The sequence below is a fragment of the Eulemur rufifrons genome, chromosome 1 (assembly GCF_041146395.1).
Source record: "Eulemur rufifrons isolate Redbay chromosome 1, OSU_ERuf_1, whole genome shotgun sequence".
In the NCBI taxonomy this organism is placed as follows: domain Eukaryota; kingdom Metazoa; phylum Chordata; class Mammalia; order Primates; family Lemuridae; genus Eulemur; species Eulemur rufifrons.
This window is the reverse complement of record NC_090983.1, coordinates 17539057-17555069: the sequence shown is the minus strand read 5'-3', so window position 1 is coordinate 17555069 and position 16013 is coordinate 17539057. Positions and strand designations below refer to the sequence as shown.

The 16013-nt window shown below is 41.1% G+C and overlaps 1 protein-coding gene across 1 annotated transcript in view; it reads left to right on the top strand.

Annotated features, from left to right (window-relative positions):
* Positions 1 to 1788: 1788 nt before the first annotated feature.
* The window catches only part of TTLL4 (tubulin tyrosine ligase like 4), a 36763-nt gene continuing 22538 nt past the window's right edge, over positions 1789 to 16013 (top strand). Inside the window, exon 1 of the mRNA XM_069478610.1 lies at positions 1789 to 1946. The gene's annotated coding sequence lies outside the window, so the exon portion shown is untranslated. The remainder of the gene's footprint in view (positions 1947 to 16013) is intronic.

Genomic DNA, 16013 nt, shown 5'->3' with positions numbered 1-16013 from the left:
AGAAAATCCCGGCCTGTATCTACTGTTTCCCAGGTGTCCTCAGTCCAAATAATCACCATACTAAAGTGTCATATTTTGGGATGGCATTTCCTGAATTTCTTCAATCATATGAGGTAATATTTACAGGTTCCTGGAATTAGGACATGGATAAATCTTTTTTTGGGGGGGCACCATTCAGCTTGTTAAAATAACTAACAAAATTAATAATGATTTCTTAACATTGTTTATGTTCTTAATATCCCCAGTCCATATTTCTCCATAGTCTCAAAAATGTCTTTTTACAGTTTGAATCAGGATCCAAACAAGATGTGCTCATTGCATTTGATAATCTCTTGACTCTCTTATAATCTACAACATCTTCCCCCATTTATTATTATTATTATTATTATTTTTTGAGACAGAGTCTCACTCTGTTGCCCGGGCTAGAATGCCGTGGCATCAGCCTAGCTTACAGCAACCTCAAACTCCTGGGCTCAGGCAATCCTATTGCCTCAGCCTCCAGAGTAGCTGGAAATACAAGCATGCGCCACCATGCCCGGCTTAATTTTTTCTATATATTTTTAATTGTTCACCTAATTTCTTTCTTTCTTTCTTTTTTTTTTTTTTTTAGTAGAGACAGGGTCTCACTCTTGCTCAGGCTGGTCTCAAACTCCTGAGCTCAAACAATCCACCTGCCTCGGCCTCTCAGAGTGCTGGGATTACAGGTGTGAGCCACCGCACCTGGCCTCTTCCCCCATTTTTATACCCTGAAATTGTTGAAGGAGGAGATCATTCATGCTGTACATTGGCTCACATTATGGATTTGTCTGCTTGTTTTCTTATAGTGTTATTTAATTGTTTCTCTTTATTCCCTGTAAACTGGAAGTTGCAGCCAAAACTTGATTAAATTCACTTAAAATTTTTTTGACAAAATACACTGTACTTCATAAATATTTTGTAATTCAAATTGCATCACATCAGGAGACACAATGCATAGCTGTCCTGTTTCATGATCTAAGATTGATTAGTACACACAGGTGATGACACATCATTCCCGTGTAAAATTTCCCCATTAGTCCTCTAGTTGTTTCAGCATCCATCCACGACTGTTGCCTAAATCAATTTATTGAGATACTTGGTTTAGTCCAGATTGCTTTCATCATATTAGTTTCATCTCTTCCTCCTTTATTTCTGTAGTCAGTTGTTTAGAAAAGATCCTTTCACCCTCCAGCTCCCTTTAGATTTCCAAATCCAGGGACATTTGAGACAGGAGCACTATCTGTCTTGCCTGGAGAAATAATGATATAATGAATTGAGCTAGCATTTCTAAAGTTCACATTTGAAGCCCTTAAAGCAAGTGGTTGTAATTTTGCCCTGTGGGGTGGGTTGGGGTTAGTGAGATGGTGAGTTGTAGGGAGGCAGGGTGAATCAGGGTGATCTCCCCTTTCCTGGGGTCAAACTCAGAGGCTTTCACTGGAAATTCTTTAATAGAGCTTAGGCTCTTTGATTTCAGAAGAGCGAATTGAGGCACAGCTAAAGAAAGAGTCCATAGAGGTTAGGTGAAACCAGGGTGGAAAAGGAGAGTCCTCGATTCCCAGAATGGAGCCTTTCAGGGCTTTAATCTCAGGATTACTACATCTCCCAGAATTCCGCTCGCGGGTTCCACGGCACGGAAGGGACTGCGCGTGCGCCACGCAGCTGACGGCCCGCCCCCCCAGGCCCCATAACCCCTGAGATTCCGCGCCCTTGCCTCCCGCTCGCCTCTCCCGCCCCTTCCAGGCCCTGAGCTGTCCGCTGGGGGCGCGCGCAGCGAGTGGCAGGCGGCAGCGGCGACTGTGGCTGAGCGCGCGGGGCGCGTGGCGGTGCGTGGTTGCTAGGGGCGCCTGAGGTCGCCCGCTCGCCCAGCAGGCCGAGGGAGGAAGCAGCGCGGAGCCGGCGCCGAGCCGGGGCGAAGCTGGGACCCCTAGGTGAGTGTGGCTGCCGATCCCGGGAACCGACCTAGGGCCCTCCGCCGGCCCGACGCGTTCGCCCCTCCCTCTGCTTGGGTCCGTTCGCGCGGGTAGTCAGCCCTCCGGCCACTCCCGCCCCAGCCCCGCTTCCGGCCCGCCACCCCTCCGTCCCTCGGGAGGCTAGCGGGCCACGGCCTCCCCACTAGCCGAGACTTCTCGCCTTCTTGGAACCCTTTTCCCTCTCGGTCACGCCCGGTGAACTTAGTCGGCTTCGCCTCTCGGTGCCCGAGCCCTGCAGCATCCTCTCGCCCTGGCCTCCATGCTTCCTCTGTCCCGCCGTGCTGCGGTTTAAATTGTCGCCTGGGTGTGAGCCCAAGCTCCTCCTCGGCTTCATAGCCGAATTTAGCATGGATACCTACTTTTTCACTTCCCCACCCCAAAGTATCTATAAAGAAATACTTTCAAACAGGATCTTAGATCCTGTGGAATTTAACTGTTCATTCACCCATTCATCCATTCCTTAATCATTCACTAAAGGACTTTTTTTTAATTTTTATTTTTATTTAATATCTTTTTTTATGATTTGCGTGAGTATCCTGAACAGATCACTAAAGAACTTTTAATAAATATCGGCATATATTTAAAAAGCCAGGGTACTATGGAAGGCGTTAAGGGGATACAGTGGCGATAAGACAAGGATGTTTTCACGGAGTTTACAGTCTAGGGGAAATTTTTAATCAAGTAAACAAGTATTTGCCATACTGTAGTATGTGCTCTGATAGACTAGAAGAGAGGTACTTAACCCGGACTTAGCTGGAAAACTACATTATTCCCATTCCTCCTGATCTTCACATTCCCATTTTGGATCTAGGAAATCTTTTAATCCTTCATGAAATCATCCCTGCTTTCTCAGAGAGTCCACATCACATCTTCCTTAACTTCAGCACATGTTGATTTAGCCAATCAACAAGCATCTGCGGGACCCTTTGGGATAGTGTTCCATCCCATCCTTCCATTCCTTGCAGTAAATAGGAGACTCTGTTTGCATTAAAGGCACCCCTTGGTGCCCAGAAAGTTACCAGCTACTTATTGATTGGACTGAACTGAGCCTTGGAAAATTATCAGGTGTTTTCTGGGAATAAAGAGGTGGGAGGACATTCCGGATAATAATGGCCTTAGAAAAGAAAAATTACAGTAAGTCCTGAAAAGAGAACTGGAAACAGTTTGGCAGACCTGAGCTGGGTTTAGAGGGAGCCATCCAGTGACAAATAGGAATAGAGAAGTTAATAGGAATTAGATCACAAAGGGCCTTGGATGTTTTGCTGAGTTAGAACTGTATCCTCCAGAGCAGTAGTTTTCAAACCGGGGGAATCAGGGACCAACTCTTCCAAGGGATGCACCTGCATATATAGCTTCAGATGAATAAATTTCTAGACCTTCAACTTCCAAATGAACTCTTCTAAAACTGCCCTAACAAAAAAAAGAGGAGGGGTGCAGATCCCTTGTAGTTCCTACATTTTATTATGGTGTATTGACCCAAGTAAGTGTAAAAATCTCCTTAGATGCCAAACGAGGAATATTTTGGAATAATGATTTCAGGTAAACCTCCTTTAGTGACTTAAGTTACCTCCCAAACCCAGAAGGCTTCTTGTCTAATATGCAGTGCTGTTAGAGGGAAGCTTGTTCCATGTTGCATTATTCTGAATTCCGAAGAACACAACAATTAAATGTAACTGGAATGTTTTGGGGGGAACATGGGTCTTGTAAGCTATTTTAGATAAAACTTGCATAAAAGTTTTTAAGAGATTTCTTTTAGTTTTAAGTGTGACTCTTATAGTCAAAACCTATTTTATAAAATCAGGTCATAAAATATTTGGTTAATCCTTAACTTATTCCTTTTTATAAGATGTTTAATATTTTCTACCTCCTCTTAAAAAATAAACTTTTAAAAATAAAATAAAATAAACTTGTTTCAACTTGTGATGAAAAACTTTAGATATCAGCTTTAGTATGTGTAAGGAATACATGGCTTTGAAAATTCTTTTGGAGATTCAGAAGTAAAATCATTTGAAGAGTATGTTCCAGGAAAACTACAAAAAGATACTTAGCAGGAAAATAACATCAGATTTGTGTTTGAGATTACTATAGTGTCAGTGTGTGGCTTAAATAGGAAGGATTTTAGACTGGAGACAAGGAGCTAATGAGAAAACTATCATAGAGGTCTGGGCTAGAGATGATGAAGGCTTTATGGCTGCTGTAATTGGAATAGAGAGAGATATTAAAGATGATAAAATTGACAAAATCTGGTGGCAGCGTAGATGTGGGAGAGTGGGACAAGGAACAGTGTAGAATGATCCTAGGTTTCTGATTTTAGTGACTGTATGAGTGGTAGTGCAGCAGCACATCCAGGTAGAAAGGCCCAGGTGGTCGTTGTGTAGGCCTGGAGCTTCTGAGGTCTCAGTGATGATAAGAGTTTGAGAATGTAGGAAGTGGTTGAAGTCATGGAATGGAAGAGATTGCTCTGGGAGACAGTGTGGTAATACCTGCAGCTGCCACTAGTTGAGTGTTTACTGTCTGCCAGGCAAAGTGAGAAGACTGAACTCAGAGGAACACTAACATTGAAAGGGTGGGTAGAGGAAAAGGAAAGGAAGAAGGGGACAAAGAATACATAACCAAATACAAAAATGATTATGTGAATAGAAAGTTGTTACTTGCTGAAAAACTGTATCTAGATGAAGCTTTAACTTCAGGATCTATCTGATACTCATAATCTGGAGTTAGATTTAGCTTTCCCACTACGTTCTTTCTATGACCTAGAAATTGTCTGATCACAGTCTGCCTGGATTTTAGCCTGTGATCAGGTGCTTTGGGCTGTCAGTGAATTGCAGAGAAAAGGTTTTTCTTTAATACCCTGAACTTCTCACCCTCTCTTCTGGTAGAACTGGGAACAAATACTGGGAGTGCTGATTTCTCTCAGGCCGTGAAATACAAAGGACCTTGCCCTTCGGGGCCCTTGTGGATATCCTGGACAGGTACTGCTTCTCTAGACCAGCAGTGCTCAGACTTTTTGGACTCAGGACTCCTTTATGCACTTCAGAAAGCTCTGTGGGACATATATCTCAATGTTTATCATGTTAGAAACTAAAATATTAATTCACTTAGAAATAATAAGCCCATTACTAATGTAACATTTTTAACCTAAGTTATGGTTATCATAAGTTCACATAAGTAGCATTTTTAAATGAAAAATGCTATTGTTTTAAAAAGATTAGTGAGAAGAGTGGCATTGTTTTTGCAGATGTTTTTAGTGTCTGGTTTAATAGAAGAAAGCTGGGTTTCATATCTGTTTCTGCATTCAGTCTATTGTGATATGTTGCTTTGGTTGAATAATGAAGAAAATCCAGCCTCACACAGTTAGCTGGAAAAGGGAAGAGTATTTCAATAGTCTTCTCATATAATTGTGGGTATTCTTTGGTACTCCACAAAACAAGTAGTGATTTTGTAAAGGTTAGTTGCAGTGTGGCATCTGAAATGATATCAACGAATTTTTCATACTTAGTTACATTAAAATCCATTGGTCTCTCTCACTTTGCATGATTTCTGTAATATCATGTGATACAGTCGTGTAGTCGCTTAATGATAGGGATACGTTCTGAGAAATGGGTTGGGTGATTTTATCATTGTGTGAACATCATAGAGTGTACTTATACAAACCTGGATGGTGTAGCCTACTACACACCGAGACTATATAGTCTAGCCTACTGCTCCTAGGCTATACTGAATTAAATACTATAGGCAATTGTAACACAATGGTATTGTGTATCTAAACATATTTAAACATAGAAAAGATACAGTAAACATAATCTTACAATCTTACAGGATCACTGTATATATGTGGTCTATCTGTCATGGACTGAAACACTGTTATGCAGCGCATGACCGTATTTGGAAAATCTGTTTCATTGAGTTATGCCAGTCTCCCACATGTTGCCACAGTTTATTATATAATATAAAAAAATCATCTTTATATTATCACAATCTCTGCAGAAAAACAGTTAAGTGTTGGGAAGCTGTCAAGCTTGTGGTGGTAGGTACAGTTCTGCCAAAATTCTAATTTTCTCTTGGAAGCTCAAATTTTATCACTGGCAACAAATACTGTTATTGTTTTCCTTGAAGTGACAGTGTTACTTTGTTTCATTTTCTGGAAACTTTGCCAAATACCAAAGCCTGAATAACTATCACATATGTGTCATTCATTCTTTTTTTTTTTTTTGAGACAGAGTCTCGCTTTGTTGCCTGGGCTAGAGTGAGTGCCATGACGACAGCCTAGCTCACAGCAACCTCAAACTCCTGGACTTAAGCGATCCTACTGCCTCAGCCTCCCGAGTAGCTGGGACTACAGGCATGCGCCACCATGCCTGGCTAATTTTTTGTATATATATATATTTTAGTTGGCCAGATAATTTCTTTCTATTTTTAGTAGAGACAGGGTCTCACTCTTGCTCAGGCTGGTCTCGAACTCCTGACCTCAAGCGATCCACCCGCCTCAGCCTCCCAGAGTGCTAGGATTACAGGCGTGAGCCACCGCGCCTGGCCTGTTCTTTCAAGTAAACACGGTGTTCCACAAAAAAATCCTGCAATTCAAACAATCACATAAGCGCTTTACTTAGAGACAACCATCATCTTCTGTATGCAGTATAAGTGTCTTATATATGTATTTGTCATTTTATCACACAGGATATGAAAAAGATGCATACTCAAGGGTTGAGATTTAATATAACTTTTCCTGTGCCACCAAGTAAACCTGGCATTGATTCTTTCACTGTGTGGTGAAAAAGTGTGTAGTGGTGAAGAGTCTAACTTGGTGCCACTGTCTTGATTCATGCCAGAGTGCCAGCACTTTTACTCACCATTGCCTTTGCACCATCAGTAGAAAGTTCAGCACAGTAAAAAAGGCATAACTTTGTAGTTTTGTTGTGAAAATAGTTTGTTTTATTTTGTTTTGTTTTTTGAGACAGGGTCTCATTCTGTCACCCAGACTGGAGTGTAGTGGCATGATCGTAACTCACTGCAACCTCAAACTCGTGGGCTCAAGCAATCTTTCTGCCTCAGCCTCTCAAGTAGCTGGGACTATAGGCACATGCCACCATGCCCAGCTAATTTTTCTATTTTTTGTAGAGATGGCGTCTTGAACTCCTGGCCTGAAGCAATCCTCCTGCCTTGGCCTCCCAAAGTGCTAGGATTACAGGCGTGAGTTACTGCACCCTGCCCATGAAAATAGTTTGGACCTAGCAGAACCCCTGAAAGGGTCTCAGGGTCCCTTCAGGGTCTGTGTACCATGCTTTGAAGGCTGCTGGTTGAGAAATCACCTGAGGAAGAGGAAAGAGGTTTCTTTCTGAAGCTGATAAAGTCAAGGCTGTGGGAGAAGGAGTCACCCAATTATACAAAGCCTTCAACTGGTTTCACTTTGCAGTAATTTGTAGATTTACCTTCCTCAGCTCTAGCTTCTATACTCTATATCTTTTCCTCAAGTTTGCTCACTTGTTTTGGTGTGTTCTACAAGAACTGCCTATGATTTCACTGACCTCAACTTGTGTACTGACCCCTCTTACTAGGGCTGGGGTATTGACCTTCCTCTCTCAGTAGGCCTTTAAGAAGTTGATTGCTTCTCCAGCTTTCTTTAAAGGAGACATACCTTGGCATTTATCTCACAAGAGAGAATGAGTCTGATTCCTGCACTCCTCCCTTTCTCTTTGGTTCCAGGTAAGTCAGTATTTTCTAACAGAGCCATTGAGCAATTGAAGTAATCTCATCAGAGATCTTGTGGATTGTAGACTGAACCATTTCTGATGTCCTGAGTTCCCCTGGTGACCAAGGGAAACAGCTAGATGGAGGAGGAAAAGGAAACTACAGATCCCAAGAGCTACACTGTCCTGTTGTAATACAGGAGACTGATTTAATTAGTGGCAATGAATAATTGCTTTCTGTAGAAATAGGTGCCTTGTCCAAGTTGGTCTGGGCCTGGCCCCTGGAGACTTGGTGGTTGAGACAACTGCAGTAGATTTTCTAACATAGGCTACTAATCATTCATGCTCACTTAAGGAGGAAACTTGAGGCACAATTACCCCATAAAGATTGGAGAACAGAACTGGATAGGCAGTTTTGGAAAGCTGCAAAAGATGACAAAGTAAGATGTTCAGATTCCTGAGACTGGTGCTTTAGAAGGGGAGAATCTGGAGCCAGGGACATCTGACACTCAGTGATGGGGGCATTAGAGACTGGGCTGAGCTAGCCATGCAAATAGAAAGAAAGGGACGTTTGAGGATATTTTGTTTATCTATATAATTGCAGTTGTTTAGCATTCACTCTTAGCCCTTTATTCAACTTTTTGTTTTATTTTGAACAATCCTGTGGAAGTACAATTGACATTGAACATATCCTTCATGCTCACGTCAATTGTTCTAAAAAAATTTGTTTCTAGGAAGCCTTAGTGCCTCATGAAGTTGGGAGAGAAAACTTGGGCAGTATTGCCAAAGAAGAGGGCAAACTGGGGTAGGGCTTTTCCCACCCCTCTTCTACCAGAATGGCTCTACATTTGTCTGTTATAGATACACAGGGATTTCCTATAAAAACCATCATAGAGCCTTTGGGGGATATCCATGTGGAGAGTGAACCAGGGGTATAAGATACCCTTGGCAAAGTATCAAATGGGAGGGCTATACAATAGGTGCTCATGAAGAGGGTGGGGCTTGAAGTGAGTCTGAAAAAGGTAAATAAAATATGGTAAGGATTCAGAAGGAAGAGGCCTGCAGACAGGCATTTGAAAAGTTTCCTCCAGAAGTTTAATGTAAGACCAACACAGTTCATATGGCAGATTGAAAGTGGAAATAGCCTTAAGAAAAAAAAAAGGAGAAATATTGAGAGCAGACTGTGGGGGTCTTTGGACGCCAGCTAAGAAATCTGGATTCTATGTAATGATTCATATAACAGTCATCTGTAATGTTTGTTAAAAATGCAGATTCCTAGCCCCACTCCACACAGACTGAATCTTCTCTGAAGGTGAGGTTTAGGAATCTACTCCCCAGGCTATTCTGATGCAGGTGGTTGGTGGGCCACTGGGATGTTTAGTGAGTGCTCATTGTAAGGGTGGAACGCTTAGCAGGGCAGAGAAAGATTCCTCACTCAGAGATTAAGATATAAAAGTAAAACTTATTTTATCTTTTAGAAGGACAGAGAGAATGAGAGAGAGAGAAAAAGAAAGACAGAGGGGAAGGGGTGGGGGAAGAGAACAGAGAGACAGCATGGCATCCCAAAGAAAGAGAAAGGAAATGCCAGCAGCGAGGCCAAGTGGCTCTCTGATTTTAAGGGGGATGAAGAGAAGAAAAAAAATAGTGATGCTGTTAATTCACTCCTTTCACTCATGGACAGTTTTTGAAAAGAGATTGACCTGATCAAGCAATATTTGAGCAAAGTTAATCTGGAGGTTGCCTGCAGGATGGAATTAGGAGGGGCAAACCCTGGAAACAAAAGCTTCAGTCTGTATGCTATTGCAGTAAGTCCAGATCTGGGATGGTGGTACAAATAATGAAAGGAGGAAGAACGCTAAGAAGACAGACTCTCTTAAGTTTTAAGACTGGTATGGCTTTGGGGAAATAAAGGAAGAAGTCAGAAGTAACTTACGTTTTCCTTTTAGGTGATTTGGAGAAAGAAGGTTCCACTGAAGGAAATTGGAAGGTCGGGAATGGAGAGCTAGTTGGACAATCTGAATTGAAGTGGTTGGACATGCATTTGGAAAAGGTGGAACAGACAGTTGGTGATGCAGAGATGAAGCATGAGAGGTCAAGTCTGCACAATGACCATTCTGCAGTTAATAGTTCAAATTGTGAGAGCAGATTGGTTTGATGTAGGGGAAGATAAAAGAGGGACTGTGGAGAATTTTGGAGTTGGCCTCAGGAAAAGGAATAGGCACTGTTGAAGGAGTTGGTATAGCTGTGGCAGAGTTCATGCACTGAGTAAAGAAGTAGCAACAAGGAGGTGGTGGTGTGAGGGGAGCACCTATTTAATATACAGAGGTCCAGCTTGTGGCTTTGCCATTGTAATATTGTGATATAATGCATATATATTTGGTCTCTGCTCCTGGTTCCTGGTATGTGGCTTCTAAAACTCTTGGGAACTCCTAAGCGGTAAGTGTCTTTTGGTGTGCTAATGAGGTGACTGCCGTCTGGGGGCTCCTGGATAGCCCCAGGATGGGGAGCTGGTTGCCAGGGGAAGGAACCTTGTGATTAGTGGGTTGGAACTTTCAGTCCCAGCCCCCAACCTCTGGGAAGGGGATTGGGGCCAAAGGTTGAATTATCACCAGCGGCCAGTGTTTTAATCAGTCATGCCTATGTAATGAAACCTCCACAAAAAACCAGAAGGACAGGGTTTAGAAATTTGGATTGCTGAACACGTAGATGTATGTGGAGGGTGGCACTCCTGCGGAGGGCATAAAAGCTTCTAGCCCCTTCCCACATACCTTGTCCTGTCTCTTCCATCTGGCTGTCATCTGTATCCTTTGTAATATCCTTTATAATAGATGGATATATGTAAGTAAAATGTTTCCCTGAGTTCTGTGGGCCGCTCTAGTGGATTACTTGAACCAGATGAGGGGGTTGTGGGAACCCCGATTTATAGCAGATCAGTCAGAAGCACAGGTCACAACCTGGGGCTTGCAGTTGCTATCTGAAGTGGGAGCAGTCTTACCTGAGGGATCTGACACTATGTCAGAATTGATTGAATTATAGGATGCCCAGCTGGTGGTCTCTGGAGAATTCCTTCGCGTGCGTGCGTGCGTGCGTGCGTGCGTGCGTGGTGAAGTAGTCTGTGCTGTGTTGTGAGTGAATGTATTGGAGTAGAAAAACAGCTTGCTTTTTCTTTAGCTGATCATTGCTGTTGTAGATGCATTTATTTATTCAGCATATATGCAGTGAGCCTGATTACAATTCTTGGGCTGGGTATAAACTGTGTGAAAAAGGTCACTATTCTCAGAGAGCTTTCATTCTGGAAGAGAAGATAGACAAATAGCAAAGAAATGCATAAATAATTCAAGTTTTTGTTTTAAAATATACGTATTTTTAAGACAGGGACTGTTGCCAGGGCTGGAGTGCAGTGATGTCATCATAGCTCACAGCAACCTCAAACTCCTGTGCTCAAGTGATCCTCCTTCCTCAGCCTCCCAAGTAGCTGGGACTACAGGTGCACACCACCACGCCTGGCTAATATTTTTATTTTATTTTAGGTAGAGACAGGGTCTCGAACTCCTGTCCTCAAGCAGCCTTCCTGCTGCAGCCCCCCAAAGTGTTGGAACTACAGGCATGAGCCACTGCATCCAGCCTAAATTTATGTTTTGTCTGGGTGATTTATATAGTTTAGAAATTAAAATTATAGAGAAAGGTATACACAGATGTATCTTATCTGTGTTTGTTACCAACCTCATTGGTAATTTTTAAAAAAAATCAGTTCTTTGTTTATCCTTCTATTGTTTCTTTAGGCAAATATAAGGAAATATTAATATTTAATAATTTTAGGTAGTAGAGGATTGAAACAGAAGGAATAAAACAAGGTAATAGAGAATGATTGGGGTGGGATAACATTAGACAGAGTTGACAGGGAGGGCCTTTTTAGCTGAGTACTGAGTGAAAGACTACGCCAGCCATTCAGAGATCTGTGTTTCAGAGGGAACCACAAAGACCCACAAGAGGAAACACTCTTGATGGGGGTGGGAGGAGAGTGGTTCTGGATAAGGTCAGAGAGCTAAGGGTCAGATCACATGGGCCTTGGAGCTATATTTTAAAAAGAGCACCATGGCCACTGTCTGGAAAATAGGTTTATAAGAAGGGGTAAAAGTAAAAGTAAGGAAATCAACAGGTGAGAGATGATGGTGGCTTGACTAAGATAATGACAATGGAAATGGGGAAACATAGACAGATTCAAGGACATATATTTGAAGCTGGAAAACTTGTTGATGGATTGAGTAGAAGCAAAGATCAGCAGAGGGTGGGTTGAAATCATCACAAGCATGTCAGTAGTTTCTGTGTTGCATGGACACCTGTCCCAGGGACGGAGCCCCTTCTGCCTGGATATTTTTTATTGAAGTCTTCTTTGTGCAATTGCTTTTTTCTTGCTGGGACTCTAAAAGAGTAATTGGGCAAGGGAGGAATGTGACTGATCTTTCCAGGTCTCATTAGTCTTCCTCCCACTTCCCTAGCATGACTTTACTAAAATCTCACATTCCCGCCTAATTTTAAGGAGATTAAAAGATAAAGTGTTCCTTCCTTGAACAAGGGTGATTATAGAAACCCTTGAGCTTCCCACAGTGTCCCCTTGTTTCCTTGTCTCTAGCTCTATAGTCCTTATCTCAGCCTCTAGATTTGTTCCTGTTTCTCTGCTAGGTGCTGACAGCAACTGCTTTCTGAGTTGAGGGCACAGCAAAGACTTTGTGTTTTGAGGTTTTATGTAGAATCAGGTTTAAGCAGCGTTTACCCCCTAGGTATTAGAGACACCCTCCCTCCATAACACACACACACACACACACACACACACACATTGTGTGTTGATGGATGCCAGAGAAAATGCTTCCCTTAAACTTTATCTGCCAGGCTTAGTGTTTGGTTTCTCCCTTGAACTTGCCCTGAACCATATAGTTTGCAGATTCACTGGCAGGTGGAGTAGTGTGTGCTGGATGACTAGTTCATATTAAGGTGGCCACATTTTTTTAAAAGACTTATTTAGGTGAAGCCCTTTATAAGGCCTGTGACCTTGGTTCTTGCACCTTATGGATGACAGGTGGATCCCCCAGGCAAGCCAGTGTCAGGTAATGGAGCAGGGAGTAACTTTATTGGCTTGAGTTTTTCCTGGTAAAATCCATTTCTGACATATAATTTCAAAGAAAAGTTTAAATTGATTGTGTGCTACCTGCCTTCTGGTCTGAGGAAAATCAAACTTCCCTTTAAGTAGTAATGACTTTAAAAAAATTTTTTTTCTAATATTGAAATGATTTCAGGCTTACAAAAATAGTACAAAGATTTCCTATTTACCCTTTACCCAGATTCAGCAAATGTTAATATTTTACCATACTTGTTTTAATATTCATTCATATTCTATCTCTTATATATCTGTTTTTTGAAATGTTTGAGAGTAAGTTACAGACATGATGCCTCTGTACATCTGAATACTTCCTAAAAATGTAATACTGTGTGTTGATCTATATGTCTGTTCTTATGCCAGTGCCATATTATCTTTTTTGGATTTTTTTTGTGTTTTTGGTGAGAGAAGGTCTCGTTCTGTCATTCAGGCTGGAGTACAGTGATATGTTCATAGCTCACTGTAGCCTCGAATACCTGAGCTCAAGCGATCATCCCACCTCAGTCTCCTGAGTAGCTGGGATTACAGGCATATCTCACCGTACCTGTCTAATTAAAAAAAAATTTTTTTTTTGTAGAGATGGAGTCCTGCTGTGTTGCCCAGGCTGGTCTCACTCCTGGCCTCAAGTAATCTGCCTGCCTTAGGCTCCCAAAGTGCTGGGATTACAGGTGTGAGCCACTGTGCCCAGGCCAGTGCCATATTACCTTAATTACCATAGCTTTATACTAAGTTATGAAATCAGGTAGTAGAAGACCCCCAACTTTTTTGTTGTTTGTTTTCATAATGGTTTTGTCCATTCTAGGTCCTTTCCATTTCCATGCAGATTTTAGGATCTGCTTGTCAATTTCTTCAGAAAAGCCTGCTAGGATTTTGATAGCCATTGCTTTTGCTCTATAAATCAATTTGGGAAGAATTGCCATCTTAACAATATTGAGTCCTCTAATTTCTGAACATGTTATATCTCTTCATTTGTTTAGATTTTCTTTAATTTCTCTCAACAGTGTTTTGTAGTTTTTGATGTACATGTCTTATGCTCCTTTTGTTAAATTTATTTCTAGGTTGTTTTTTATTGATACATAATTGGTACACATATTTTCAGGGGACATGTGATAATTTAATACATTCATAAAATGTATAAAGATCAAATCCGGGTAATTGGGGTATCTGTCACCTTAAATATTGTCTTTTCTGTATGCTAGAAACATTTGAATTATAGGTTATTATTATTGTTTTTAGAGATAGGGACTTGCTATGTTGCCCAGGATGGCCTTGAACTCCTGGGTTTAAGTGATCCTCTCACCTCAGTCTCCTGAGCTGGGATTACAGGTATGTACCATCACACCAGGCTTCTATAATAGATTATTGTAAACTATAGGCACCCTACTGATCTATCGAATACTAGGTCTTATTTCTTCCATCTAACTGTATATATGTATCTATTAATCAACTTCTCTTCATCCCCCCCCCTCCATCCCTTCCTGGCTTCTAGTAACCACCAATCTACTGTATATTCACGCGATCTACTTTTTTAGCTCCCACATATGAGTGAGAACATATAGTATTTGTCTTTCTGTGCTTGGCTTATTTCACTTAACATAATCACCTCCAGTTCCATCCATGTTGCTACAAACGACAGGTTATTTTATTTTATGGATGAATAATATTCTCTTTTGCATATATACATTTTCTTTATCCATTCATAGTCCATTTATATTCAGTGTTATTATTATTATTTTTTTTTTTTGAGACAGAGTCTCGCTCCGTGCCCAGGCTCGAGTGCCATGGCATCAGCCTAGCTCACAGCAACCTCAAACTCCTGGCTCGAGCAGTCCTTCTGCCTCAGCCTCCTGAGTAGCTGGGACTTCGGGCATGCGCCACAATGCTCAGCTAATTTTTTCTATATATTTTTAGTTGTTTGGCTAATTTCTTTCTATTTTTAATAGAGGCAGGGTCTTGCTCTTGCTCAGGCTGGTCTCGAACTCCTGAACTAAAGCGATCCTCCCGCCTTGGCCCCCAGAGTGCTAGGATTACAGGGGTGAGCCACCACGCCTGGCCTCAGTGTTATAATTGATAAGTAAATGATACTGCCATTTTGTTGTTTGTTTTCTGATTGTTTTGTAACTCCTCTATTCCTTTCTTACTGTCTTCCTTTGTGGTTAAGTGATTTTCTCTGGTAGTATGCTTTAATTCGTCGTTTCTTATTTTTAGTGGGTCTGTTACAGGTTTTTACATTATAATTACCAGGAGACTTACAAAGAACATCATATAAATATAACGAGTTATTTTGAAGACATGACAACTTATCTTAGATCATAAAGAAAAGAATAGGAAAAAATGAAAATTAAACTCTACACTTTAACCCTATCATCCCATATTTTGACTTTTTGTTGTCTCAATTTACATATTTTTATATTGCCTATCTCTTAACAGGTTTCTATAAATATTATTGTTTTTGATAGATTTGTCTTTTAGGCTTCATACTAGAGTTATGAATGGATTGCATACCACAGTTAAGTATTAGAGTATCTGGGATTGTCCAGTGGGTTTTATACCTTCAAATGTTTTCTTTTTGCAAGTTAATGGTTTTTTCCCTGTTCAGATTGAAGAACTCCCTTTAGCATTACTTATAGGATGGGTCTGATGGTGGTGAATTCTTTCAGCTTTTGTTTGTTCAGGAAAGACTTTATCTCTTCTTCATATTTGAAGGATAGTTTTTCTGGATACAGTATTCTTGGATGACAGTTTCTGTCTTTCAGCACTTTGAAAATGTTGTCTTTCTACCCCTTGCTTTTGTTCAGTTCCTCTTGAACACCAGTAAGTTTTAGATTTAGTCTTTTGAGGTAATTTTCTGCATCTTGTAGGTAATCTTCATTGCTTTTCAAATAGCCTGTCTTCAAGCTCATTGAAGATTAAGCTCTGCTTAATCTACTGTGCTTTGAGAGATTCTAGTGAATTTTTCAGTTCAAGAAATGTATTTTTCAGTTCCAGGATTTCTGTTTGATTTTTTTTATTGTTATTTCAATTTCTCTGATCAATTTCTGAATTGCTTTTCTGTATTATCTTGGAGATCACTGAGTTTTCTAAAAATGCTGTTTTTGAATATCTGTTCAGAGATCTCTTGTATCACTGTCGCATTAGGGTCAGTCATTGATTCTTTGCTCTGTCCATTTGAGGAGGTCATTG